Genomic DNA, 26,333 nt, shown 5'->3' on the forward strand with positions numbered 1-26,333 from the left:
GTGATTGATTTATTAGCTTTGGGAGGGATTAATTTCTTAAGCTCTTGTATATTTTGGATATTAGGCCTTTGTGGGATGTATTGCTGGTAAACTCCCAATCTGTTGGCTGTCATTCTAATTTAGTAACTGTCCTTGGCTGTACAGAAACTTTGTGATTTGGTGTAATCCCATTTGTCAATTCTCTCTCCTGTCTGTTGTACCCCTGGACTCTTTTCAGAAAGTTTCTGCCTATGCCTATAAATTCTAATGTTTGGAGAACTTTTAATCACTTTTCTTTAGTCTTTCTTTTCTAAGCTGATATAACTGGCAACCTTCCCACCTTTACCTCCAATGAATGTAAACATTAACCAGGTGGATGTAATTTGCTTTGTTTTTAGAAATGTCTTTATTCCTAGTTCCAGTAACAATTGCTTTCTAAGCAGATAGGACTTTTTGATTGGGGGTACTGGTTTTTATAAGAATTTTACAGGAGATCTTTTTCAATTGCTGACTGCTAAACCTCAGGGCCAGCACACACCTCTGCTGCTGTCACTTCAGCACTTTCCCCACACTTCTGGAACATGAGTAGGAGGAACCTTATTTTCCCCTGAAAATGGGGATTCTACCTTAATACCACAAATCACCAGTGTTCCCAATGATATCAGTCCAGTTTTCCAGCCAACACTGATTTTTCATTCATTTTGATTTGCTCAAATTGATACCTAGTTGGAGTGAGAAATTGTCACAACAGACTCACTAAATGTTGAATGTTTAAAAGAGTAGGATGGAGGCCTGGTTCATGTGGTAGTGCCAGCCAAGAGCAAGAGCTTGAGGCCCTGAGTTCAAGCCAGTACCAGCATAGATAGATAGATAGATAGATAGATAGATAGATAGATAGATAGATAGATAGATAGATAGATAGATAGATAGATAGATAGATGGTAGATAGGATGGACAGACAGATATAAAATAACCTTACCTTGCAACTAGTAAGGTTGTTCACTTATCCCTATCACTTTAGGCTTCCTGACACTACCATTCTGCTATGTGGAGAATGGCAGAGCTCTAATCTAGCCATTTTCTAAACCAGTGGTATTTTTGGTCTATGTTGTCACTATCCTAAATTCTTCCAAGCCCATCACCTTTTAAATGTTGAGTACTTAAAAATAGACACCAAACTAAGCATTTAGTCTGGGTATTTTGTTCTTTCTACAACCTTGTAAGATAGACACTACTATCATTTCCACTTTATAGATTAGGACATTAAGATACATAAAGATGAACAAAGCCAATATTCCACAGTTGAAACTGAAAGTCTAGATAGGTCAATGTCAAATCTTATCTTTGGTCTTTATTACCCCAATTTTGTCTTCCCAGGCCAGTGAGGTGCTGCCTCCACATCCCCCAACTTTGCATTACTTCACCCCATGGTGTATTGAGCTCAATGGCTGCAAGAAGTTTCTCACACCAAGGAGCCTTCCTCTGCATAGCCCCAAAGCCACACTTCCTGTTTGGAAGGGGTTTGTGAATGGATCCACCTTTTAACTTTGTTTTTTACCTTTCATGAGACTTGCTCAGAGCAAGTTTGAAGAAAGCTGGCAAGTGGCCCTTCCAGGCTTCTCTCTACTGCCCTTGGTTACATTAAGCACAGTCCTGAGTACTGTTCCTGCCTCCCTCCACCCTGCCCGCAGTGACCTGAATAAAAGGTTCTGTGAACAAAACCTTTAACCTGTCTTGTGTTAACCATTTCCTTTGTCCAAGATTTTACCTGTTGACACCCTACTTGAGACTGTGTGATTCAAATGAAAGCTCAGCAACAAGTGTCAATAGGTAGTCTCTGGAAGAGACTCTGGGTTTGCCCAGGTTCCCAGAATCCCACTCTTCACCAGTTGACCCAGGAATTAGATCTGACAAATCAGCCATGTAGTTTCTAGCTCAGAATTTTGCTTGGACTTTTAAGTCTCTGAAAACAGTTTTGTTCCTGTACCCTCTAAAATACTATTTGCCAGATATTTCCTGACTTCCAAAGAGAGTCTAGAGTCTGTCAAGCTCTAAGGGCTTCTTCCAAAATTAAAATTTTAAATTCCTTGATTATTAGGAGAAAGTTTAGAGAGCAATGGCATCTTTTAGAACTCTTGTCTAAAAAGGAAAGATCATAATTTGAACCTTAACCATTCATGATTTTTTGTGTGTGTGTGCCTATACAGCAGAATCTCAAAGTATAGATCCTGGACCACACTTTGAACAGTAGTATCTCCTGGCAAATACAAGTCCTTGAGCCCCACTTCAGACCTAATAAATTAGAATTGTGTGTACTTTAGAGAGGAGTGGGTTCATACCTCAGTGTGTGTCAGAATCACGTTGGAGAGCCTAGCATTTGCTGTTGTAACATGCTCTTCAACGTGATTCTGACACACACTGAGGTATGAACCCACTCCTCTCTAAAGCAAAAGTTCTTCATCTCTTTGAGATTATTAGGTATAAGAACCTGATGAGGGCTGGAGGTGTAGCTCAAGTGGTAGAGTGCCTGCCTAACAAGCACAAGTCTCTGTGTTCAAACTTCAGTACTGAAGAAAAGGCTTGAGGCTTTTGTTAGAAAGCAGTTCAGCTACTTCACAGATTTGCTGTACATACACACATGCATGTACGTGCGTGCGTGCACGCGTGTGTGTGTGTGCGCGCACACACACACACACACACACACACACCCTCTAAGATCCAAGTTAAGAATTTCTGCTCTGGAACTTAGAGCTTGTCCATCCCTCTCTGACTTCCCCCTGCTTTCAGCACCGCTACAAAAAAATAACTATATATTCCCTGTTTGTTATTTTATCCAAACAGCTGGATGTCACTGAAGGTGTGTGTCCCTGTACCATCCTTTATGAGCTATAACTGTAGTCCATGAACACTAAACAAAAACCAAATGTTAAGCCAGACATAGTTGTATACACCTGTAATCCCAGCAGTTGATAACTAGACGGAGAAGGATAATGATTCAAGGCCAACCTGAGCTACATAGTAAGACCCTTATTTCAAAAAACAAAAATCCTAAGCCCAGTGCCAGTGGCTAATGCCTATAATCCTAGCTATTTAGGACACAGATCTGCCCAGCATGCAGACTTGAGATTGTTATCTCCAGTTAACCAACAAAAAGCCAGAACTGAAGATAATGGCTCAAGTTGTAGAGGGTTAGTCATAAGTTAAAAAAAAGCCCACTGAGAGCACAAGGCCCCAAATTCAAGCCCCAGTACTAGGGGAAAATGGTCCTCAGGCATGGGCCACCAAGCCAGAAGTCTGAGACTAGATAGGAAAATACCTTTTCCTAGAGCTGGCAGCTGTGTCAGTCCTAGCTAGGAGAAGTTAACAGCAACTGGAACTTTGTAAGTAACAAAGACTTGATCTCCCAAAACAAGGTCCAGGCTTGGATTCCCTAGTAAAGAGTGTCTCAGTTTGCCCCTTCAAGCTGTTTTCACTTGAGCAACAAGTTACTTGGTTTGTGGTCAGCACTTAGCTTTTTCTCTACAGTCATTCTTGGGCCATGGACCTGACCTGGTAACTCAGAGCAACAGCACTGAGGAAAGTCCCTTCTCTAAAACTAGGGCCTCTTAAGGAGATTGCCTGAAGAGTACCCAGAGCTGCAGTTTGGACTGCCTGTGCATCTCTTCCTCTGGCTAGGGGACTGCTTCCTGGTTCTAAGGCAGTCCAAGGAAGAAAGCCTGTTTTCATACCCTGACTTTACATATCTGAAGCAGAAGCTTAATTTTCTCCCAAAGCCATTTCTCCCATCTTATGTCTGTCTATAACAGTGAAGAACACCATTATAAACAAATGCTTAAACCAAAAGCAGAATTCGTTTAACTCGTTTTCTTCACCTCCAGAATCCCAAAATATAATCTGTAGGGCCACATCTTACCAATACAACAGGTACAATGATTCTCAAGCTCCAACCTGGATTAGAATCCCTTGAAGGGTTTGGGGGAGGAAACAAAGTTAGGGCTATAGGTATAGTTGAGCTCTCTAAACGTGGTAGATAGAACCTGCCTGGCAGGTGCAAAGCTCTGAAAGGAATTCCCAGTGCTGGGGAAAAAAAGAAGAGCCAAAATAGATTCAGATGCAGGCATGGTGGCTCACACTTATAATTCCAGCTAGCTTCTTGGAAGATGGATATAAAAGGGTTAAAGTTCAAGGCCAGCCGCAACAAAGAAATTAGGGAGCCTCTATCTCAAAGACCAAATCAGATATGGTTATTCACATCTGTAATTTCAGCTATGTGAGAGGTAGAGTTACAGGATCTCAATCTGAGTCTAGTCCTGATCAAAACTGTGACCCTATCTGAAAAATATCTTTAAAAAATGGAAGAGGGGTATTAGGATCTGGGCTCAGAAGTATAGTGTATGCCTAGCAAGTGCAAGGCCCTGAGTTCATTTGCCAGTATTCCCAAAAATTACACACACACACACACACACACACACACACACACACACACACACACACACACACACACACACACACACTGTTGAACACAACCTGTGTTTCTGATGCAGCAGGTCTGGGTTGGAGTCTGCTGATACTATTGATCTAGGAATCACACCTTCAGAACCACTTCTTTTAGCCTGTCACATCTAAAGACACCATATATCCTATTTTGCCTGATACCATCCTTGTATCTGTTAAACCTGTTTAATTAGCTGTAGCCCTCCTGTTCACTTGCACAAGTATCCACTTTCTTACCTAAAGACAGACTTCTTAACTGGTCTCCCTGCTTCCATTGTGCCTCCTGCAATCCATTCTCCATATCACACCCTGAATCACCTTTTATTATTATTATTATCATTACCATTATTATTATTATTATTGGTGATGGGGCTTGAACTCTGGACCTGTGCATTGTCCCGGAGTTCTTCAGCTCAAGATAAGCACTCTACCACTTGAGCCACTGCACCACTTGAATTACCTTTTTAATATGCTAATTTGATGGTATCAAACACCCCACCCCCCACCCCGCACTTGCTTCTAGCCATCTTAGAATAAAAATCTAACTACTGTGGTTACAAGGCCAATCTGATCTGACCTTGCCTCACTCTTTAGTGCTCTTTCTCTTCCTCTCAATCTTCTAGTTAATTTCTCTAAAGCCATGCTACTGCTTTTTTTTCTTTTTTCTTTTTTTTTTCGGTCGTGGGGCTTGAACTCTGGGCCTGGGCGCTGTCCCTCAGCTCTCAGCTCAAGGCTAGTGCTCTACCACTTGAGCCACAGTGCCACTTCTGGTTTCTGGTGGTTTATTGGAGATAAGAGTTTCGTGGGCTTTCCTGCCTGGGCTGGCTTTGAACCAGGATCCTCAGATCTCAGCCTCCTGAGTAGCTAGGATTACAGGCAGGAGCCACTAATGCCCAGCTTCATGCTACTGCTTTTTGTTTTTTAAATCCATGGAGCCCATTTCCTCCTGGGGCCTTTAGATTTGCTCTTCCTGCTTCCTAAAATGTACTTCCCCCATTTCAGAATGTGACTTAATTATCATGCTCAGCCTTCAAAAAGGAAGTGGGCCCATTCTAGGCTTTCCCTCACTGCTCTGTCCATGTTTTTCCTAGTGCTTGGCACTGTCCAAATCATCTTGCTTCTATTTTTTCTATTGGTGGTCTGCTACTTAGGGTAAGATTCAATATAGCATCCAGGTGCCCAGTCAACTCTATCACACAGAATACACTCATTAAACATCTAATGACTAAATAACTGGATTCCAATGAGTTTGGGCCATTTTCTGGGAGTCAGCTTTGCTCCTGGAGAAGTCAGCTTTGCCCCACTTTGAATCCAGTTTCTATCATCTTATTTTACCTCACCTCTGGCCTACAAGTAGCATAGAACACAGACCTTGAATATGAGATAATTTTCTATATTGCCAACCTCTCTAATTTCCTGAACCTCCTGCCAGTGTAGAGACCTCATCATCTCCTCTACCTTAGCTATTTCATTTCCAGATGAGGCTCTGGAGCTAGGATAAGAAATCTTGGTCTCAGAAGATAGCTTCTAACTAGCTCCTCAAAGACCATTAGTTGGGGCTCTAACAATTCAACATATACTTGGAAGGTTCTGGGACATAGCATGGGCAGCTTTCTCTCAGGTCTTTCCTTAGTGAGCTGGGCACTCCCTCTCCCTGGCTCAAGAAAGGGATGAAGCTATCTATTTAAGGGGAGATATGCCCTATTTCCACTAGCTGAGGGTAGAAAGTCTGGCCTCCATAGTACCAGCACCATTAGTGACACCTTACCAAATTTTAGTCCCTACCCTCTCTGTGCCTGAGTTATTCCTCAGATCTTTAAAACAGATTGATGGCAGTTAATCCCCCATCTACCAACAACTTTCCAGGGATGAAGTAGAAAAAAGTCTTCTTCCTGATTATAGTCTGAGATAAAAATGAGACTTCCAGGGTTAGCTGAGTTTAAAATAAATGTAGGCCCTTGGATAAATTTAGGGCTGTGGAGTATGAACTCATAAAGACATGTAGAGAAAGGATTTCCAACTTGCTTTCTAAAAAGTTAGTCTCCTTGGAGTTCTCTATACCCCCTTATAAACATTCTAATATGCAGAGCCTGCTAGGTACTCAATAGGTATTAGGGTATTTTCTAGGATTATAATGTCTGTTTTCTTTTATGAGTTGAGTTGTATGTCTATCATTGCCAGTTAAGTTTTCCTCAAAGCAATTCATGCTATTTATATTCATTAATATAATTATGTAACTTAAGCATGCCAAAAAGAAAATCAAGCTGTTGCTTAGTGGGCAGGAGAGGAGAAGGTAGCATAAACTAGAAGACAAGATTGTAACTCTGGAGTATTTCCAAGTCCTTTGCCTGAATTCTGGTCTTTTGGAAAGGTGCAGTGAGAGTAGAAGTTAAATGAATTGTGTTTGACATCAAGTTCCACAACTCACTAGCTCTGGGGCCTCATAGCAACTCTACTTACCATCTCCTGGTCTCAATTTCCTGATCTCTAAATGAGATAACAAGAGTTCCCATCTCATTTGATTGTTGAGAAGATTGAGTGAAATAACTTAGGTCAGGAGCTTAAAGCATGGTACTTGCCATAATAATAATAATAAGTGCTGCTATTATCATCATCATTACATTCAGCATTTTTGTTATTATTGATAAAAAGGTGAGAAATATGAAAGTCGAGTAATTGATAAGGGAATAAACTCTAGTAGCTTCTATATGCCAGGTAGAGACAAGGAAGAACAGTGTGTTGTTTTACTTTTCTCATCAATGTGACAAAATACCTGACATACACAACTTAAAAGAAGAAAGATTTATTTGGACTCAGTTTCAGAGGGTTCAATGTATGGTTACTTGACCATCATCATGATAGCCTGAGTGTGGTGAGGTGAACTATTTATCTCATGACAGACAGGAAACAAAGCAGCTCACTTTGTAGCAAACAGGAAACAAAGAAAAAAATATAGGAATAGACCAGGGAAAGACATAACCCACAAAGTAGTATTGCCAGGCTTACTTCTTCCAACTAGGCCCCACCTTCTACTTTTCACTGCCTCTCTATCAAAGGATTCCTCATTGATTAAGTCAAAGTCTTTAACTTCCCAAGGATCCAGTCACATCCCCAAATCCCATCAACTGGTAGACAAGGCCACAGTACATGAGGCTATGGAGGACACTTCATACATATTTAAAAACTATAGTGTATGTTTCTAGAATACTCAACTAGTTAATGTTCATCTAGCTTGAGGGAGAGACATATTCTGATTGCTTCCCATTGCAGCTTTGGGCCTATGCTGATACTTTTCTCTTACAGCCCCTGGTAGAGGCAAGCACTCTACCACTGAGCCACCCTCCCAGCCCCTCAAACTGCCATACTTTATCCCAAAAAGTGGACTGCTGTGATGTCACTTCTCACATGTGAGAAGTGGGGTTGGGTGACTTTGCTAGCTATGTGTTGGTGGCAGAAATGAACTGTTCTCACTTGAATGCATGTTACATGGTTGGTACTGAGCCATTGCTTGAATATTGATATAAAGGAGTTGCTTCCTTACTTTCTAGAGAGACATTGAATCTATGCTCCTCCATCAATTTTTTTTAATTTCCCAAGGACCAGTGCTTTCTTCTTGACCCTGTGGCATCCTTCATGAAGGGTCAGGTGCCTTGATATATCCCTAACTGAATTTATTTACTCCTTACTTGTTACCCTCAAAATCCTGAAACATCTCTGAAAGCCAAATTAGACAGCCTGTGTGATTTTCTGATGGCTCTTGAAATATGATTCTATCATTAAGGCTATTTTGTAATTCTGACCAGTCTCTTGCTTTTCCCAGTACACTTCATTCTTTATTGCAGCTCTTGTTAGAAAATGTTATCTCTCCCTTATTGAGAATTTTTCCCTCCTCTCAGACACCATATGTGTTCAACCAATTGGCATGGAAGGCCACAAAATTTCCAAGACTTGAATGTGGCTGTCATCCTACCCAAAGCAGGCATTCACAGAGTTCAGGGTCATTCACAGGTAGGAGGGGGATGGGCTGAGAGCAGTAGAGCACAGAGGTTCCCTGACTCTAAGAGTGAATCGGCTGGTGAAGGCTCCATAGAAGTTTCTCTCTACTTTGGAGGCCTTGTGCCAGGATGTTCTAGACAAGCAACAGAGTGGTTTCCCTAACATATGCCACTGATACGGAGCTGTCAGACCATGCAAAGCACCAGCTCACCCACAGATAATAGGCACATTCACCATTGCTGTCACTTGGGATTTAAGCAGGGACCATCAGCTTAGAACCAAGCAGAGCTATGGTCTCATGGAGATGTTTAAGGCCCACACAGAGTGACATTTTCTTTTCATGCATTCCCTAAATCTTCTCTGTTCAGGGGAAATGAGGGCTTTGGCAGAGCTTAAGTTCTCTAAGAGCTGCCACTCTTAAAGAAGTGGAGCCTGTGATGGCTACCAAGACAGCCCTTCTTCCAAATTCCCACCAGTTTTCCTGGGCCAAAAAAAAAAAAAAATAGCTTCATGAGCTGGGAAGGTGGCTCAGTGGTAGAGCACTTGCCTTGTATGCATGAGGGTTCAATTCCTCAGCACCACATAAGCAAAAAAAAGCTGGAAGTGCACTGTGGCTCAAGTGGTAGAGCACTAGCCTTGAGCTGAAGAGCTAAGGGACAGCGCCCAGGCCCAGAGTTCAGACCCCAAAACCAACCAAAATAATAATAATAATAATGCTTCTACTCTAGCTTTGCCTCCTCCACTTATGCATTCTGCTCCACTTAACCCATTTTTGTGGAGCTGACTCTTAATAACTATATCTTGAGTTAACTGAAAATAGCTACCTCTCTGGCAGCTACTTGCCTCCTTCTGAACTTTGAACTTCTCATGGAATTTTTTTCTTTTTTTGGTCGGTTATGGGGCTTGAACTCTGGGCCTGGGGGCTGTCCCTCAGCTCTTCAGCTCAAAGCAAGCGCTCTATCACTTGAGCCACAGCACCACTTCTGGTCTTCTGAGTAGTTTGTTGGAGATAAGAGTCTCAAGAGCTTTCCTGTCAGGGCTGGCTTTGAACCATGATCCTCAGATCTTAGCCTCCTGAGTAGCTAGGATTACAGGTGTGAGCCACCAGCACCCGGCTCTTCTGATGGAATTCTGAAGGAGCAGACAGACCCTCCAAGGCCCTTGGCCAGATGAGCCACCTTCAGTCCAGATCGACAAGATTTTATGACCTAATAATATGTTACATTTTAAGAAGTGTTTTAATATAGTCAAAATGTATTCATAGCTCTGTATTTTGTGAGTTTTAAAGAAGGTTTCCCTACTGACAAATAATAAATATGTTTTCTTGTGTTTCTCACATAATTCTATGTTAGTTCTTTAATCCATCTAGAATTTATTTGCATAAATGGTGTGAGTTAGGGATCTAACTCCCCCCTCCTTCAAGGATCACATGCTATCCAGCATTGAATTATTCTATGGATCATATGCCTCCTTGGTGTGTTGAAATGTTACTCTTCTCACATTCAGAACTTCCCTAAATACATGTGAGTAATTCTTGATTCTCTGATACTTTGAACTTTTTAAAATATTCTATTCCAGAAATGTACTATTTTACTTGTTAAAGCTTATGGGTATGGTTTAATATACTGTATTTTTTTCTGTTTTTCCAAGGTCATTTTGCTATTTTTACTTACTTTTTTAAATTTCAGGCTATATTTCTAATGAGCTTGTCATGTTTCATTTAATAACTCCTTTTGGGATTTTGATTATAATTTTATTGATTATATGGATTAAATAGGAGAAAGAGTTACAGCTCTATAATACTGATCTCTGGAAGCAAGATATCACATCTGTGTTCTTAAAGGTTACAGGGGAGATTTTCTCTCTTTTTCTGGCTCTTTCAGTACCCTGGCTTCCCTCAGCTGGTGCTGTGAGCTACAAGATGCTCATATTACTATGTTGCATGATCTTAGTTTAGTCATTCCTTTGTCTTACCCAAAGATGGGCAAAATTATGGAGAATTTGCTTTTGCTCAGTAATTATGAGCTTTATCTTTCTAAGACCCAAAGAACTCTGAGGGGATTATCTCTTCTCTTTTTCACCCCTACTTTTTTTATCCTATCCTCCCTCAGAATCTCCCTTCTTATCTTGCTTTTTCAGGAATTCTAGTATTTCTAATCTGGAGTAGGTCAGCCTAGTGTTCCCTTTAATCTAGACTTCCCTAAGAATCTGGTTGACCTGAAATGTAACCCCTCATTCAGATCTTCTCTCTCTTCACATTGTTCAGTGATTTCTGAGCTTTGTCCAGATGAGATGGTATCTTGGAAGAATTGGAGCATTCACAATGAGCTCTAAGATAATAGCAGTGTTGGTGATTCTACTTTAACTGCACACCCTAAAAGTAATAGCTCATGACCCCACTTTTGCCATTAGGTACCTGCTTATAACTTTGCTCACCAGGATGAATTTGAGATATTAAGGAATTCTAATTATTTTCTAACCCAGATTCTATCATGCACGCCAGTCTTAGCAGCAGGCTGCCACATCTGGCTGACTGCCAGAGGCTTGGAGTAAAACAAAAAGCCATAGGCACTTTATTTACACCCCTTCTTAGAGACAGCGGCATTCACCAATTCTGAAAAAGGATAAAGGCCAGAACTAAAGTTGTGTGGGCTCTTGCACCAAGTATTGATCCAAGTAGTAGGCAACAGGAACTCAATATAGGTTCAAGATCCTCCAAAAGAGCTGGATTTGCTTTAAGGCCAAGGAGAGTAGCAATACAAAAACATAGGCATTTTGCCAACACCATTGTGATTTAGACCTGAGGACCCAGAAAGGCCAGTGTCCTTGCACCCAGACACACTTTGCCCAGGTATGTTCTTCTGTTTCTGCATCTGCTGGGCTCTCCCTCTTTCTGCTCCCAGGCTCCTCTCAGACCAAGTCAGCACAAGAGATCACCAAATAACTCACCTGAGCTTGATGACTTCTCACCTGCTGCTTATCTGGGACTACACTTTCAGTATGAATACTGTGGAATTTATGGAGTAATTGGAAAGTTACTCTACTGTAAGACTGTTACAGAAAAGTAATCCTAGACATTTGTGTTTCAAACTAGAATGAGGTTTGGCATGGTGGTGGACATTTGGAATCCCAACACTCAGAAGGCTGAGACAAGATGATTTTGAATTCAAAAGATCATCTTGAGTGACATAGGCCCTATCTGGAGAAGAAAAATGAACCACTCTCCAACAGTGAACCAATTTCAGGGACAGAAAATCTGTCACATTGACTGGAAAGTTCTGGTAACCTAAGCTGAGCCACAGTATCTGATTCCTCAGGATCCCCCTTCCAAAGACAGCACTCTGCAAAGAGTTTTCCCTAGTCATCCCTACCCCACCCCCCAAGTTGCTCAGAGCCCAGCCAGCCACCCAGTTTTACATGTCTAAATCTGAAATCAAAGTCCCAAGCAAGGAGAGGGATTGTCACAAGTAATTGCAACAGCCCACAAGAATTTGTTTGGGAGTTAAAGGGAGCCAAACCTGGGCCTTCTCCAAAGCTTGCAAGTCTGAGCTTTTTGAGAACCACATTTGATCCTTCCAAAGTAGTGGATGTAAATGTTTGTCTGTACTTGAGGATACAGTAGGCTGCATCATAGAATGGCAACCATGTACTGAGCCCTGTCCAGGGAAGTATACCACGTTTTCCATTCCCTGTGAATCCTCTCAGCCCCCTTGTGAGGCCATTATTTTTATTTCCTCATCTCAAAGAAGGAACGGGGCCTGGAAAGGTTAAGTAGCCTGCTCTAGGTCTCCTAGCTGGTCAGAGAGGTGCCTGGTTTCCCTAGAGTTTGGGACAGCTGTCATGGCACATTTTTCTCCCTGAAAGAGCAGAAAGGAAGCACAGCCCAACAAGGTAGCTACTAGTCCTAGCATTTCAAAACTGCCAGGCATAGTTGGAAGGAACATTCACATCTTGTTTTTCTTGTGGTCACAGGACCATTGAACATGATGCCCCCAGGGATAGGGATACAGATGATAGGGGAAGGCCAGGCCCTTCTGCCTTAGTTCCTTAGAAAACTGTTAGGGTTTTCAGGGACATATGGTTCCTAAAAGGGGCATTAGAACCTGCAGGCCTCCTCCAGGTTCTTCAGGGCTGCTTGAGAGGTGGGGATTATTCCTCATCAATTCCAGTCTGGTTCTAGCATTAAAGAATGTGAAGGCCATAATAGACCAAAGCAAATTTCCTACTTGAAGGCAAGGGTCTGACAGACTCTCCGCAAAGATTCTTTAAGAACAGCCTAATGTCTCTGTGTCCCCTCTGCTGATTTATATGGCAGGTTTATTTAATTAGCCAGAGGCAAGTCAAAGTGCAGCCTGTCCTTCAACGTCAATTAATGTTTACTGAGCCACCACACAGTGGCAATGAAACTGATCTGTGTTTTCTGTATCAGCTTAGGGAACAGACTTCAGCCGCTCTTGCTTGGCTCAGTTGAGAACCGTATCAGAAAGAACCATCCAAAGAGTCAGGCTGCTGGACCTCTGACCACAGTGGTCATGCCAACTTCAATGCCTGATACATGGTAGAGACTTAGAAATAGATGGGTATTTTTTTTTTTTTGTCAGTCATGGGGCTTGAACTCTGGGCCTGGGCACTGTCCCTCAGCTCTTCAGCTCAAGGCAAGAGCTCTCCCACTTGAGCCACAGCGCCACTTCTGGTTTTCTGTTGTTTAATTGGAGATAAGAGTCTCTCAGACTTTCCTGCCCGGGGTGGCTTTGACCCACCACAATCCTCAGATCTCAGCCTCCTGAGTAGCTAGGATTACAGGGATGTACCTCTGGCACCTGGCTTGGATGGCTATGTTTTTAAATGTTAAAAAGAGATGGCAGAGAGAAGTGGCCATTTCCCCCCTCTGTGGTCTGTTCCTAGAGAGGGCTAATAGTAGTATGGCACAAGGGATATGTGTCATATAAGCATCATGTGTACAACAAGCTTCTCCTTATTTTCACTTAGCCTATAGAAGATGGAGCCAGAGTGAATGACTGACCCTGGAGGAGTTCAAGCAATACATGAGTGCTTGGCTATAAAGGAAAGGAAGTGTGGACCCTGCTAAGCCAGGATCCTAGAGGTTTTTTATTTCACTTTTTGTGATTTTTGTTTTGTTTTGACCCTTTTGTTGCTGTTTTTGAGTTGGGTACTTGTTGTTTTGTATGTAAATGTATCGTATGTAAATGTATCTGTTTGAAAGCACAGAAATAGTGGGATAAAGGGTGAACTAATTCAGCAGTGATACTCACTAGACACTATGTTGAAAGCCAGGCGCTGGTGGCTCATGCCTGTAATCCTAACTACTCAGAAGGCTGAGATCTGAGGATCATGGTTCAAAGCCAGATGGGCAGAACGGCCATGAGACTCTTATCTCCAGTTAATTACCATAAAACTGGAAGTGGCACTGTGGCTCAAGTGGTAGAGTGCTAGCCTAGAGCTGAAGAGCTGAGGGACAGTGACCAAGCCCAGAGTTCAAGCCCCATGACCAAAAAAAAAAAAAAAAATAGACACTATGTTGAAAATGAACCATACAACTTGGGGGCCAGTGGGAAGGAAAACATTGGGAGAAAATGAGGAAAGAGGTGACATTGTTCAAAAAGAAATGTACTCATTACCTGACCTATGTAACTCTAACCTCTCTGTACATCACCTAGACAATTTAAAAACAAAAGAGAGGAGCCTTTCTCTCAGGAGACCCTCTTTCCCTAGATGTGCTTCTTGCTTCCCTCCCCCAGCCAGAGCTGGCCCTCTCCTGCTGAGTGCTCAACAAAGCCATCACTGTGGCAGAATTCACTGACAGTGCTTTCCCTCCATCCTCTGCTTTTTGTGGGGCTGCCACACCTGCTGAACATTTCACAAGCTACCCCGACTGCTTAGTGGCATGGAAGTCCCATTACCCAAAGCTACCTTTGTGGTAGCTGGCTCTACACTCCCTCCACACACACACCCCCACCCCCCAGTCCCAGCTCTGATTGCTTCCTTCCTCCCTATGGCAAACCCCTATCAAGGTCTGCCCCAGAATCAGGCTGGGGAGTTAGAAGCAGCCCAGGCTCAGGCAGGGACCATTCTGAAAGCCAAGGTCAAGTGGGATGGCCTGTTGCTACCATAAAACCCAAAGGTCTGGTGTCTCTACCTGCCAGAAAGGCAATTCTTCCAGTTGAAAATTAGCGCAAGATACCAGCAGCCTAAGACCTTTCCTGGACAGGTTTGAGCAAGAGGGCCCAATGAGGCCTGCAAGTGTCATTCTTGAGTTTGTCACATCTATTCAAAACCAGAGACTGCCTGGGATGGGATCTCCCACTTACCTGAAATGACTTCAATAGGGGAAATGGAATGGGAAATGGAGCAGAAACTGACAATCAGCTACAGCCAGCCCTGGTGGGCCTGAGGTATGGAGACCCTTGCGCCCCCTGCTGGTCCCTTGGACAGGTTCTATCTTTTGGCTTCCAGGGATTCCTGGTCCTTCCTTCATGCCTCAGTGTAGTGAAATGGTTACCTCACTATTTTTATTATTATTATTATTATTATTATTATTATTATTATTATTATTATTATTATTATTATTATTATTATTTTCACCTTTGGCCCTAGCCTGAAACTTCTGCCTCTCTTCTGCTTTGACCTAGGCTTCATCAAAACCTCTGAGTCAGACCAATCTCTTGAAGGAGCTGGGACCCCGCCTGCTCCCCGCCTCCTCTCCACCTGCACACAGCTGCTCAGGACTGTTAGTGGAAGTGTTCCTCTCTCTGCCTGCTGCCACCCTCCCAGAGGAACTCCTGGCCCGCAGCTCTCCTTCTCCCAGGTTTTTCATGGCAGAAGTACTATACCTTTATGGGGCCTCTGGGCTTGGCTGCCCTCACTCTCCTCCCCTAGCCCTCCACTCCACACCAGATGGAGCCAGGAATACGCTCGCTTTCTCTTTCCATCCACTTAGTAAGTGCTGATAGCCTCAGTGTTCACAGCCCAGCCCAGCCGGGTCAACTCTCTCCTGGGGCTCCTGGCGGCTTGCTGTGGTCCACTGTCTCCTGAGTGTATGGTCTTCTGAGACTGGAAGCCTATAGAAGGCAAGATCTTTTACCTCATAGAAGGCCTGGGCAGTGCCAGGCTCCCCACAGACAGTCAAGGGAGCGTTTTGAACACTGTTCCTCTCCTCCTGAAACCTGGCACTGTCTCAGAACTTCCAAGGGTGTGGCAGGGTCCCGGGTGAGGCTGGCAGGCCAGGGCTGCCATTGTCAGGTCACTGCAGAAGGAGGGGAGATAAGGACATAGTTTCTCCAGAAAGAGTAAAAAAAGAAAAAGCAGCTTTGATTCTCAGGGAGATAGGATGAGGGGAGGGACGAGATCCACTCAAGGATGAGATCCCTGAGTGTCACTTCTCATGTTAGTGGAGAAACACGCAGGATCTGAAAGGTGCGGATCAAGAAGACGCCCCCCGCCGCCCCAGCCTCATAATTGCTTTGTTCCATCATCCCCTCCACTTCTTTTTCCCCTCCTGAGAACCGCCTCCCCCCCCCCGTCTGTACCCAGCCGTGGGCAAGATTCACGCGTGACCTCGGGCGGCGCCCAGTGCTGCTGTGGACAGCTCATTCGGCGGCGGCAGCGGTGCCGGGCGCCCGGCGTGTCCCGGCGCCACCAGGGGGCGAAAAGGGGGCCCCGGCGGCTCCTGAGACGTGGGGCGCGCCCGCACGGCGCTCCGGGGAGGCCCGGCCTGGGGAGGCGCTGAGCTGCGCTGCGCCGCCGCAGCCCGGCTCGCGACCTGCAGCCCCGCCCCGGGCCCGCCGGGCGTCTCGGCGCGCTCAGGCCCCGGACACGGGTGCAGACGCCGCGCGCCCGCCGCGGAGGCCGCGCCCCCAGCGAGCCCGGCTCGGTACGCACCGAGCCCTGCCTGGCGGAGTCGCCACCGTGCCCTCCCGGTTCTCAGCCCTTCTTGGCCTCTCTTGCTCTGGCGGCCGCCCGGGTTTTCCAGCCGGGGGGTCGGCCGTGGGGGTGGCGGAGTAGGCCGCAACTGGGGCGCAGCGAACCGAGGCCGCTGGAATTGCAGGAGGGACGGAGAAGACACCGCACTTCCAGGCCGAGTGTCAGAGGAAGAGACCCCCCCCCCTCTCCGCACAACCCCAGTTCTGAAGCGCACACCTGTTAGAGTCGCCTGCCACATCTGAGCCCACCGCACAGGCCACCAAGGCGGCGATTCCCCTGGGAGGGAGGGGGTCCTCACAATTGCACTCATGCGCCTCCTGTCTGGGTCAGCTCGTGGCAAGGACCTTATTTGCGGTAAGTTTCTTAGGGCTGCAGTGTAACACCCTTACAGCCCCAGACAGGTGTGCCTCCCTCCTCGCCACCCCCCCCCCCCACGCCCTGGGTTTCCATGCTCTTCTCACACAGCAGCATTCTGCTCCTGCAATCCCAAGGCAGCCTCCATGGGCGGGGGGGGGGGGGGGGGGGGCGGGAGGGGAGAGGAGATACACACGCACCCACAGACAGACAGACAGACAGACAGAGGCAGAGACAGATTTGTGTGTCCACAAGCTAGTATGCACCTTAGGTATTTCTGCCACGGAATAAATCCTTACCAAAAGGAAGTCACATTTATGTTTCATTTCAAAGGGAGTGCTTAACACAGCACCTTGCCGCTTGCTTCCTAATCAATCACCCATGTTTTCTTTTAATTTGGTGTATGGAGGGGTTGTAACCTTCCCCCAAGTTAAAGGATAAACTAATTCTCAAATTGCATATAAACTTTGGCTTCACATCCTAATGTACTGGCTTCCTTCCACATGGAGAATGCCAGCCAGGGCTGACCTCTGTAGCAATCAGAACTTTTGACTCATGGCTGGTCAGATCCACACTCAAATCCTTGAGGGAGAGGATCCCACTGCCCACTAGGATGTCCACAAGATATTCTACCATCTACGTGCTTTTGGGGGTCCGAGAGGTGGAGCTGGGTTCAAATCTCCAGACCTCAAATCTGTCTCAAATTGGGACCTGAGCCCCCAGGGAACTCCTCTACTTCCTCCTCAGTTCACCCAGACATAGAAGTGAGCCCAGGCCTTGATTCGATGGCAAAGGCCCTGGAACTCCACCCCAGAATGCTTTGAGCCCCTATGAAGGCGATGGGGAGTACTGGTATGCATAAAAGGGAGCAATTCGAGGAGGAACAAACTTGGCAGAATGTGTTTTGGTGCCTGTCTTTCTACTGAAAGAAGGTGACTCCCTGTGCCCTATTCCTAATCCGAACCCTCTACACCTGCCAGCTTTCCATCTGGTCCCCTCCCTATCTGAGGATGCCAGGCACCTTTCCTTTGCTGCAGTGGATTTGCAGAGGGAGGCTGGTCACTAATTGAAGGGTGTGGGCCAGCAGAGGGGTGGGGCTTCAGGCTGCTGGGCTTTAGCATCCTAGCCTTCCTTGCTCCATGAAGAGGAGAAATTGGAATTGGAACTTTTCATAAAAGAACTGAGACAAAGGCAATGGAGTTTTGCATGCTGTTTCCCTCCCTTAGCCTCTACTCCTCTGTTCCTCTGACCTTCTCATTTTCAAGGCCTGGCCAGGATACATTCCCAACTCCTATTTTTCAGCAGAGTGGCAGGCTCTGAGCCTGGGACCTATCCAACACAACAGCAATTCCAGATGCCTGGTCCTGCCTGTCTCTGGCCTCTCTTCTGTTTCACAGTCTGGCCTGGATATGGGGATGCTGGGCTGCCCTGCTTTCAGGTATGACTGTACTGCCCCACCTTGGGAAATACCAGTTAACAAACTTTGAAGAGTCAGCCCTCACCAGGGTGCCAACTCCACCCATGACTGGTAGCTGGAAGGGAAGGTAGAATACAGTACTGGTAACTTGACCCAGGCCTCCGTTTTAAAGAACAACAAAACATTGTAGCCAGGATCCCTAACTGGTCTGAGTCTTTGGGCACAGTTTCCATCTCCTACTTCTTAGTCTTCAGGAGAGCCGGCCTGGAAATGTCTGAGCCCCTCAGCAGACACTTGGGGACCTATGCCAGTGTCATGACATATGCAGTAGCCATTTGCATGTAATTAGATGACCTGCAAGATGGATGGCATTTTGCTTTTCTTTACAGATGTGGGTAAGACTGGCAGGGGAACAACTAGGACTTGGCCAAGTGTTTTCCATACTTTCCTCCTGTGGCCTCGGCCCTGCCCACCACTGTAACTTCAGGGTACCTTCATAACTGGGTTGGGTTTGTCTCTGAGTCTCTAGCCTAAATGTGGGGCCCCTTCTGCTCCTGACATCATCGCCTATGAGCTATTGCTAAAGCCACACCATGGCACTGAGCAAAGATAGGACAGACCCTTGTCACTTTTCTAACCAGACATTCCTCCCACTTCCTTCCTTCTGCTTCCCAGCTCCCAGAGGCATGCACAGGAAGGAATGACAGCTCCTGCCTTGGACCTCAGGGGTTAACTTGCCCTTGTCCTTTGAGTGCCTGGAGATCCTCTTCAAGGAATTGTAAATATTAACCAGATTCATTGTTAGATTGCACAGCATCAAAGTATCCCAGATAGATGCTAGGAACACCGCAAAGAGTACCACCATTTGTTTTTTACTTACTATGGGTACTCTGAATTAAATGCATGGATTTTAACATTTAAGCCTTTGTCTTAGCTAGTTATTAAATCATAGTAATTATCTAACTCTTACAGCTCTCTAAGAGTCATGTGCCATTGTATGCCATTGTGATCCCCATTTCATAGCTTAGGAAATGAGGCTCAAAGCCATGGAGTCACCTCACCTAGAATGACACAGCCCTCTAGGATTTGTGCCTTTCCACCCTCCACCTTGGATCTGGGTAATGACTCCCCACATTCCTGGATACCCAGCAGGCAGCATAAGGCACAGAGGGAACCCCTAAAAACAGAGGTACCCTTGAACCAAAGCTCAATACAACCATGTGGACAGAGAACTTGCCACTGACGCTATTTGTCTGTCCCAGAAGTTTCCCTTAGGAACCAAGGCCATATGTCCCAGAACACCCCTGGGGAGCACTCCAGGCAAAAAGATGTGGCCTTAGGGAGAGTGTCTATGGGGGTGGGGAAGGAGAACTGCTACAAATAGAATGTTAAAGCAGACCCAGCACTTCCCAATACCCCTTGTTCTGTGTGAACAGGGAGCAGGTGGGGTCCCTGCAGGAATGACCACTTTCAGTCCTTATAGACATTAAAAATGGTGATGTTGCAAGAAACTTGGGTCAAAGTCCCTTAGCTTGCTAGTCCTTTATCAGCTGTGAGGCCTGGATGGGGTTGAGTGAAGAGAAAGGAGGCCCTAAGATTCAGGGACCAGAGAGAGAAGTATTTGAGAATAGAAGTCTCCCTGCACAGCCCTTTACTCGCCAATAAACTGGGGGCTCTTTAAAGCTCCCATGTGTGACCACCATTCACTCGTCCATTCCAACTGGTAGCCACAACATGTAGATCTTACATTCCAGGACTCAGAGTTGTCACCCTCCCTCTCCCTATCCTCTGGGCAGTCATGACGTAAGCCCAGTCCTTAGGAGAGGGAAGGGCAGCCAGCCCATTCAGTCTGAGTTGGGAGGGGTCAACAAGGCTGCCAGAAGGGGGTCTAAAGGAAAGAGTAGGGCTGATAGGCTAGTGGAGGACACTGAGCAGAGAGCCAGTGAGCATGCACCTGTGAGCTCTTGAGAACCGTGGCTGAGGCAAGAGGAGAGGCTTGTTGAGAAATCCTGGGCTGCAAAGCAAGTTGTGTGTACTTCCAAGCCTGTGGAAACTGGGATAGCCTGACCCACCTTCCATTGAACCTCAAAGCAACCCGGACTGGGAACATTCCAGTCCAATCACAGCTCAGATCAGCAGCTCCAGAAGCTCTGGTTTACAGTGTTGGAACTTCTGTTAGGGGAGTAGGTGCTTTGGGAGTTCAAGGGTTCCCTTGACACTCAAAAGCTGGAGGCCCAAGAATTTTCCCTCTCCAGGTTTGGGAGAGCTGGGTAAGGATAGAGGGGAAGGGGATAGAAACAAGTCAGAAGCCCCACCTATGGGAGGAACACAAAGATCCCCTCACAGGAACAAGACTTTGGAGTGATCCCAGTTCTCAGGGGACCCCTGCCCTAGCCACTATTTCTGGAAAAGGCTGAAGGTGAGGATCTCAGCTGGGGCCCAGCCTGGGATCTGCTGCTCTTGCTTGTGTCTCCTGCCCAGGCCCATGTGGCCTGGCCCTGGGGAAGGAAGTGCAGCCTTTGGTGGTGGTGCCAGGAGAAGCTTGCACAGGCCTAAGTAGACCAGGGGAGAGAGCTGAGGTTAGTATAGTTTCCACTGCAAAGTGGGATCTGGAGCCATTCAGTTGTGTTAAAATGTAAATGTGGGTGCCCATCTACACCAGCCAGCAGGACAGCAGGGCAGCTGAGAGCACTGTGGACCATGGAGTAAGGTTGCTGGGGAAATATCTCAGTTCTGTAACTTGCAACTTACTAACCCTGTGTCTTAGTCTTCTTGCCTATCAAATGAGAGTAAAACCACTACAGGGTGGTTTTGAGGATTTAATGAGATATTGTGTGAAACATTTCTGGCACAGAGTGAGCCTTAGTGCTATTACTGTACATTCACTTGTTTGTTTGTTTGTTTGTTTGTTTTACCACAAATGTTCTGCTAGTTTGAAGATGAGAAACCTGAAAGCCAGAGAGGCTAAGTAACTAGCTTAGTGGACATTAAGCTAAAAAGTAGAGAAGTCAGGGGCTGGGAAGGTGGCTCAGTGGTAGAGTGCTTTCCTCACATGCATGAGGCCCTGAGTTCGATTCTCAGCTCCACATAAGCAGAAAAAGCCAGAAGTGGCGCTGTGGCTCAAGTGGTAGAGCGCTAGCCTTGAGCTGAAGAGCTGAGGGACAGTGCCCAGGCCCAGAGTTAAGGCCCTACAACCGGCAATAAAATAAAATAAAATTAAAATAAAGGAGTTAGTTTGGGTATCAGTAAGTTACACCTGTAATCCTTGTTACTGAGGAATCTGAAATTGAAGAATCATGGTTCAAGGCCAGACTGAACATAAAAATTTGTGCGACTCTATATTCAATTAGAAAAATGTTGGGCATGACTCATATGATAAAGAATCAATTGTAAGCAAAAAAGCCAATAGAGAAAGTAAGGCCCTGAGTTCAAAGCCTGGACTGGCCATTTGCCTGGCCAGGAAGAGCTTGAGCTCCTTTGAGTCATCCTAGAAGCAATCTCTCTATGTGTGGCTGTCTTAAGGGATGACTTTTCTTGAATAGCTCTTCTGCTGCATCCTTAGCTTCTAGCCCTCAAACCACTTCCTCAGGGAATGTTAGACCAGGCTCTGTCCCCTGTCACAGTTAAAATAAAACAAATGTTCTTTTTTGTGTGGCTTTGGTCACCACCCTGCCCCTCAATTGTAACTGACATGAAGCAGGAGGCCCCAGCACAGATCTGATCTCTTAACTAGAGGGTCGGACCTGCCATCAAGACAGCAGGCTTCACCAGCCTCTGCTTCCTAGACTAGATCACAAAAGAAGACAAAGCAGAAGCTCTAAGAAGCCGCAGGTCCCAGTAGCCCTGCCAGGGGTGCCTGAGCCACTCCTGCCTGGGCTTCTTCACTATGGCCCTGCACAAGCAACAGCAAGAGCAGCCAGAATAATAATGACTAGGGCTGGGAAGGTGGCTCAGTGGTAGAGTGCTTGCCTCGCATGCATGAGGCCCTGGGTTTGATTCCTCAGCACCAATTAAACAGAAAAATGCTGGAAGTGGCGCTGTGGCTCAAGTGAGCTGAAGAGCTGAGGGACAGCGCCCAGGCCCAGAGTTCAAGCCCCACAAATGACAAAAAACAACAACTAGAATCACTGAGTCCTCAGTGCTTTTACAAAGGCCTTCCAAGATGAATGGCATTTTTATTCTCATTTTACTGATGAGACAGACATTGCCCAGCTAAGTGGGTGAAACTGTGATGCCAGGTGGCAAAAACTCAGATGTCTTAATCCCGAAGCTTTCCACATCTGGAGCATGCCAATCTAATTGTGATGGCCGGATGAAGCCTGCTAAATGGGTCCTGATGCCCTGTGTATTCACACCTTCATTTCATTGTTCAGTAGAGCATCATTCCCCCCCCCCCCCCAGGTTACCAGATACGTACTGAACACCTACTAATACATTAGACAGTGCTCTAGGTTGATTGACGTGCAAAACGAGACCCAAGCCCTGCTCTCACCAAGCATATGTTACAGTGGGAAATAATCAGACAAATTGAGATACATGCAAAGGAAAATTACAACAGGCTCTGACGGGGAACAGGAAGGACATGGGAGGGGGAGGGATGTTTATATATTAACACAACCCATACATGAGCCAGTTGGTTAGTTCAGAACAGAGAAGCAGTTTGGGCTCCACCTGCTGGGGTTTTCTTGGAGCAAAGAGGCTCCCCCTCCGTTTCTTTTCCATCCGGGAAAAATGCTGCAGTCCACGGCCATTTTGCCGATTGCTGAGCCAAGAGCTCCTGGGACTCCAGATCCTTGTGACCTCAGCGTAAAGGACGCAGGCAGGCAAATCCGACTTGCTTTTTTGGCGCTGTAGGATAAAACAGGAAGGGCAGGGTTCCCCAAGCCCAGATCGGTGATTGAGCGGCCGGCCCGGCGCCCTCCCCGAGCTCAGTGCGGTGCTCTGTCGCCACCTGGTGGACAGAACTGCCCATGCAAGGGCGGTCCGGCCCCGCCGCCTGGGGTGGGATCCAGAATAAGGCTCCTTTTAGGGCGGAGGCTAATCAGGAGGCAGAAGGTTTGGGTGACTTCCTGGCAGGGGACCCGGGTGGGGAGCTGCTGCTTGAAAGTCAATCGACTGGAGACCGACAATGGCCCCATTGTGTCTCGGGCCTTGACCTTGATTTCCTGCCACTCTCATCCCCGGAGTGGCATCCCCAGGGTCTGATTGGTTCGAGAGTCCTCCCGGCGACAGTGGGAGGGTTGTGGAGCTGGACGCCAGGCTGACCCGGTCCCCCAGGAAACCCACGGACGGGGCGGGGCGGAGAGGGGGGAAGCTGGCGGGGGATGACAAGGGACTGACGCCTCTCCACCAGGAGCAGGCAGAAGGAAAGGCTGCGCTGCCGGCTGATGAAGGCCTGGGATTTGCAGTCTTGAGAGACCTTGCCCCAAATTCATTCTGGGATCCTTAGAAACAGGCTTTAGCACCACCTTCTTCTTCTTCTTTTTCTTTAATTATACACAAACAGCTACACATTCCCATTGTTTTTTTTTTTAAAAAAGTATCACACACTATGATAATAGCTAAAGCCCACTTTAGTCCTCAGATAATTATTATTGTTCCTTAATATGTCCTTCTTGACCTCATTCAAAGCATTTATACACTCATTTGTACATATGGAGAGGAGTGTACTTGCTCTCTGAGCCTCAGTTTCCTAAATCTGAAGGTGGAGATGACAGTACTTACATGGTTCCCTGAGATAATTCACGTGGCAGTGTTTAGCACAATACCCCGTATGTTATTCTTGTCATTGGGCCCCAGACCCAATTCTGAGCTCTGAATTAGTAGCCCTTCCTCCCTTCACAGCCTGCTCTTCCCTTCCCACTTTTCCCTCCTAGTGCAACAGACTGTGATAAAAATCTGTGCTTCCTAATGCCTGTTTTTTTTTTTTTAAGCTAGAAAGAGCATCTGGTGTGTTCTGCATGTTTGCCCCTTCTCTCCTGCATTTGACCTAGATGCGACCACTCTCTCTGATGGAGAGATCGTTTCTGTTCTGTGCTATAGAAGAGCTGCTATGACCCATGTAGCACTGCGGGACCCACAGGGGATCCTGCATAAAGGCTGTCCTTGAGCTATCTCTATGACAGTTGAAGAAGAGAAGGTGCTGCAAGAAGCCACATGGTGACACAGGGAAGTGAGCACCCCAGGATGTAACCACATCTCTCTGAGTCTTGACTCCTCACGTACACAATGGGTTATGGACAGCAGCTGTGATATTCAACTACTGTGAAGAGAATCTGGTGCCTGGACAGGGACCTTGCCCTGAGAAAGCCTGCTTACTATGTAAATTCACAATGGAAATTACCTATATCTTTTTACTCTTTAAAACAAACTAGTCTTGTAGACACAGTACTTGAGAGGTAGAAGCAGGAGGATCTCAAGTTTAAGGCCAGCTTGGGCTACATAGCAAGACCCTTCCTCAAAACAAAACAAAACAAAGAATACTTTTCAGAATTAAAAAGTTTGACTTCCAAGTCTCTTCTTTAAAAAGAAAATCTATAATTAGTTGAATTTTCAATTCAACCTGTCAGTTATGAGTAGAATGAAGGTGCTGCAATGGATAGTGCATTGGGCTTCCAGTTTATGAGTACAATGCATCTCAATCAATGTCATCTCTGTCTCTTCTAAGTCTCTTTGACTGGGGTCCCAGTTGAAGAATCTAGTTGTCACCTCTGAGGATCTCTGCCTTCTGAGTAGCTAGGATTACAGACATGAGCCTTGTATCAGGAAATCTCTCTCTCTTTTTTTTTAAAGGTACAATTTATATACATTAAAATTTACATCTTTTAGCAGGTAGTTCTTTTTTTTTTTTTTTTTGTCAGTCATGGGGCTTGAACTCTGGGACTGGGCTCTGTCCCTGAGCTCTTCAGCTCAAGGCGAACGCCCTACCACTTGCGCCACAGTGTCGTTTCCAGTTTTTTGGTGGTTTATTGGAGATCAGAGTCTCAGGGACTTTCCTGCCCTGGCTGGCTTTGAACCACGACCCTCAGATCTCAGCCTCCTGAGTAACTAGGATTACAGGCATGAGCCACCAGTGCTTAGCTTAGCAGGTAGTTCTGTGAATCTTGACAAACACAGCCAGTGGTGTGACCATCATCTCAGCCTGAATATAACATCATTTCAGCACTCTCCAAAATTTCATCTGCTCTTCAGTAGTAAACCCCTCCCCCACCATAGCCATTGGCAGCCAATGATCTGCTGTTTGTCTGTAGTTCAGCTTTTGCAGAATGTCACCAGAGGGACTCCTACTGTGTGGCCTTTGCATGTCTTCTTTCATTCACCATAATACTTTTGGGACTTGTGCATGTTATTATATATACATAGTTCATTTTTCTTTTAACTTGTTCTTATGAACATTTGCAAATATAAAGTGAAGAGAATCACAATGAACACCTAGAAACCTACCACCTAGACTCAATAATTGCATTTTACCACATTTCTAAACAATGTATGTACATAGGCATGTATCTACTCAGCCATCTGAGTAGTTTACAGAACCTCCCCTTTAAAACTGTAATCTACATCACCTAAGGGGTATGCAAATATCATCACACCTAAGAAAGCTGACAGGATTTCCCAAACATCATCTAACACCCATCTATTTGTAAATTTCCCCAATATTAACAAAAAATCTCCTATAGCTTTTTACTCAAGTTTCTAGGGTCTTATTTCTGAACTTTTTTTTCTTTTGGTAGTACCCCTCTACCATTTGAGCCAACCTTAAGCCTATTTTGGAACTTTTAATTGTTCAAAATTATGAACTTATAGAAAGTTGCCAGTATATTCGTCTCTTGTACCCTTTCCCCAACTTTCCCCAATAGTGACACATCTGTCTGTAATATCAGAACAAAGAAATTGACACTGACATTGGTACATTAGTTCTCAGTGGTGGCTTGCACCTGCATTCACTTAGGTGTGGGTGTGTATAGTTCTGTGCACTTGTATTCCAAATAGACATTCCTTTAACTTCCTCGAGTCTAGCTACATAGCTGTTACATCACCACAAAAGAACTCACTTGTGCCACTGTTATGCACAACTACACCTGCTGTCACTTGGCAATTACTAATCTGTTCTCCATCTCTGTTCTTGTCATTTGGGTTTGTTTTTTCTGTT

Source organism: Dipodomys merriami, unplaced genomic scaffold (genome assembly GCF_024711535.1).
Source record: "Dipodomys merriami isolate MVZ:Mamm:240054 unplaced genomic scaffold, mDipMer1.0.p SCAF_27, whole genome shotgun sequence".
Taxonomy (NCBI): Eukaryota; Metazoa; Chordata; class Mammalia; order Rodentia; family Heteromyidae; genus Dipodomys; species Dipodomys merriami.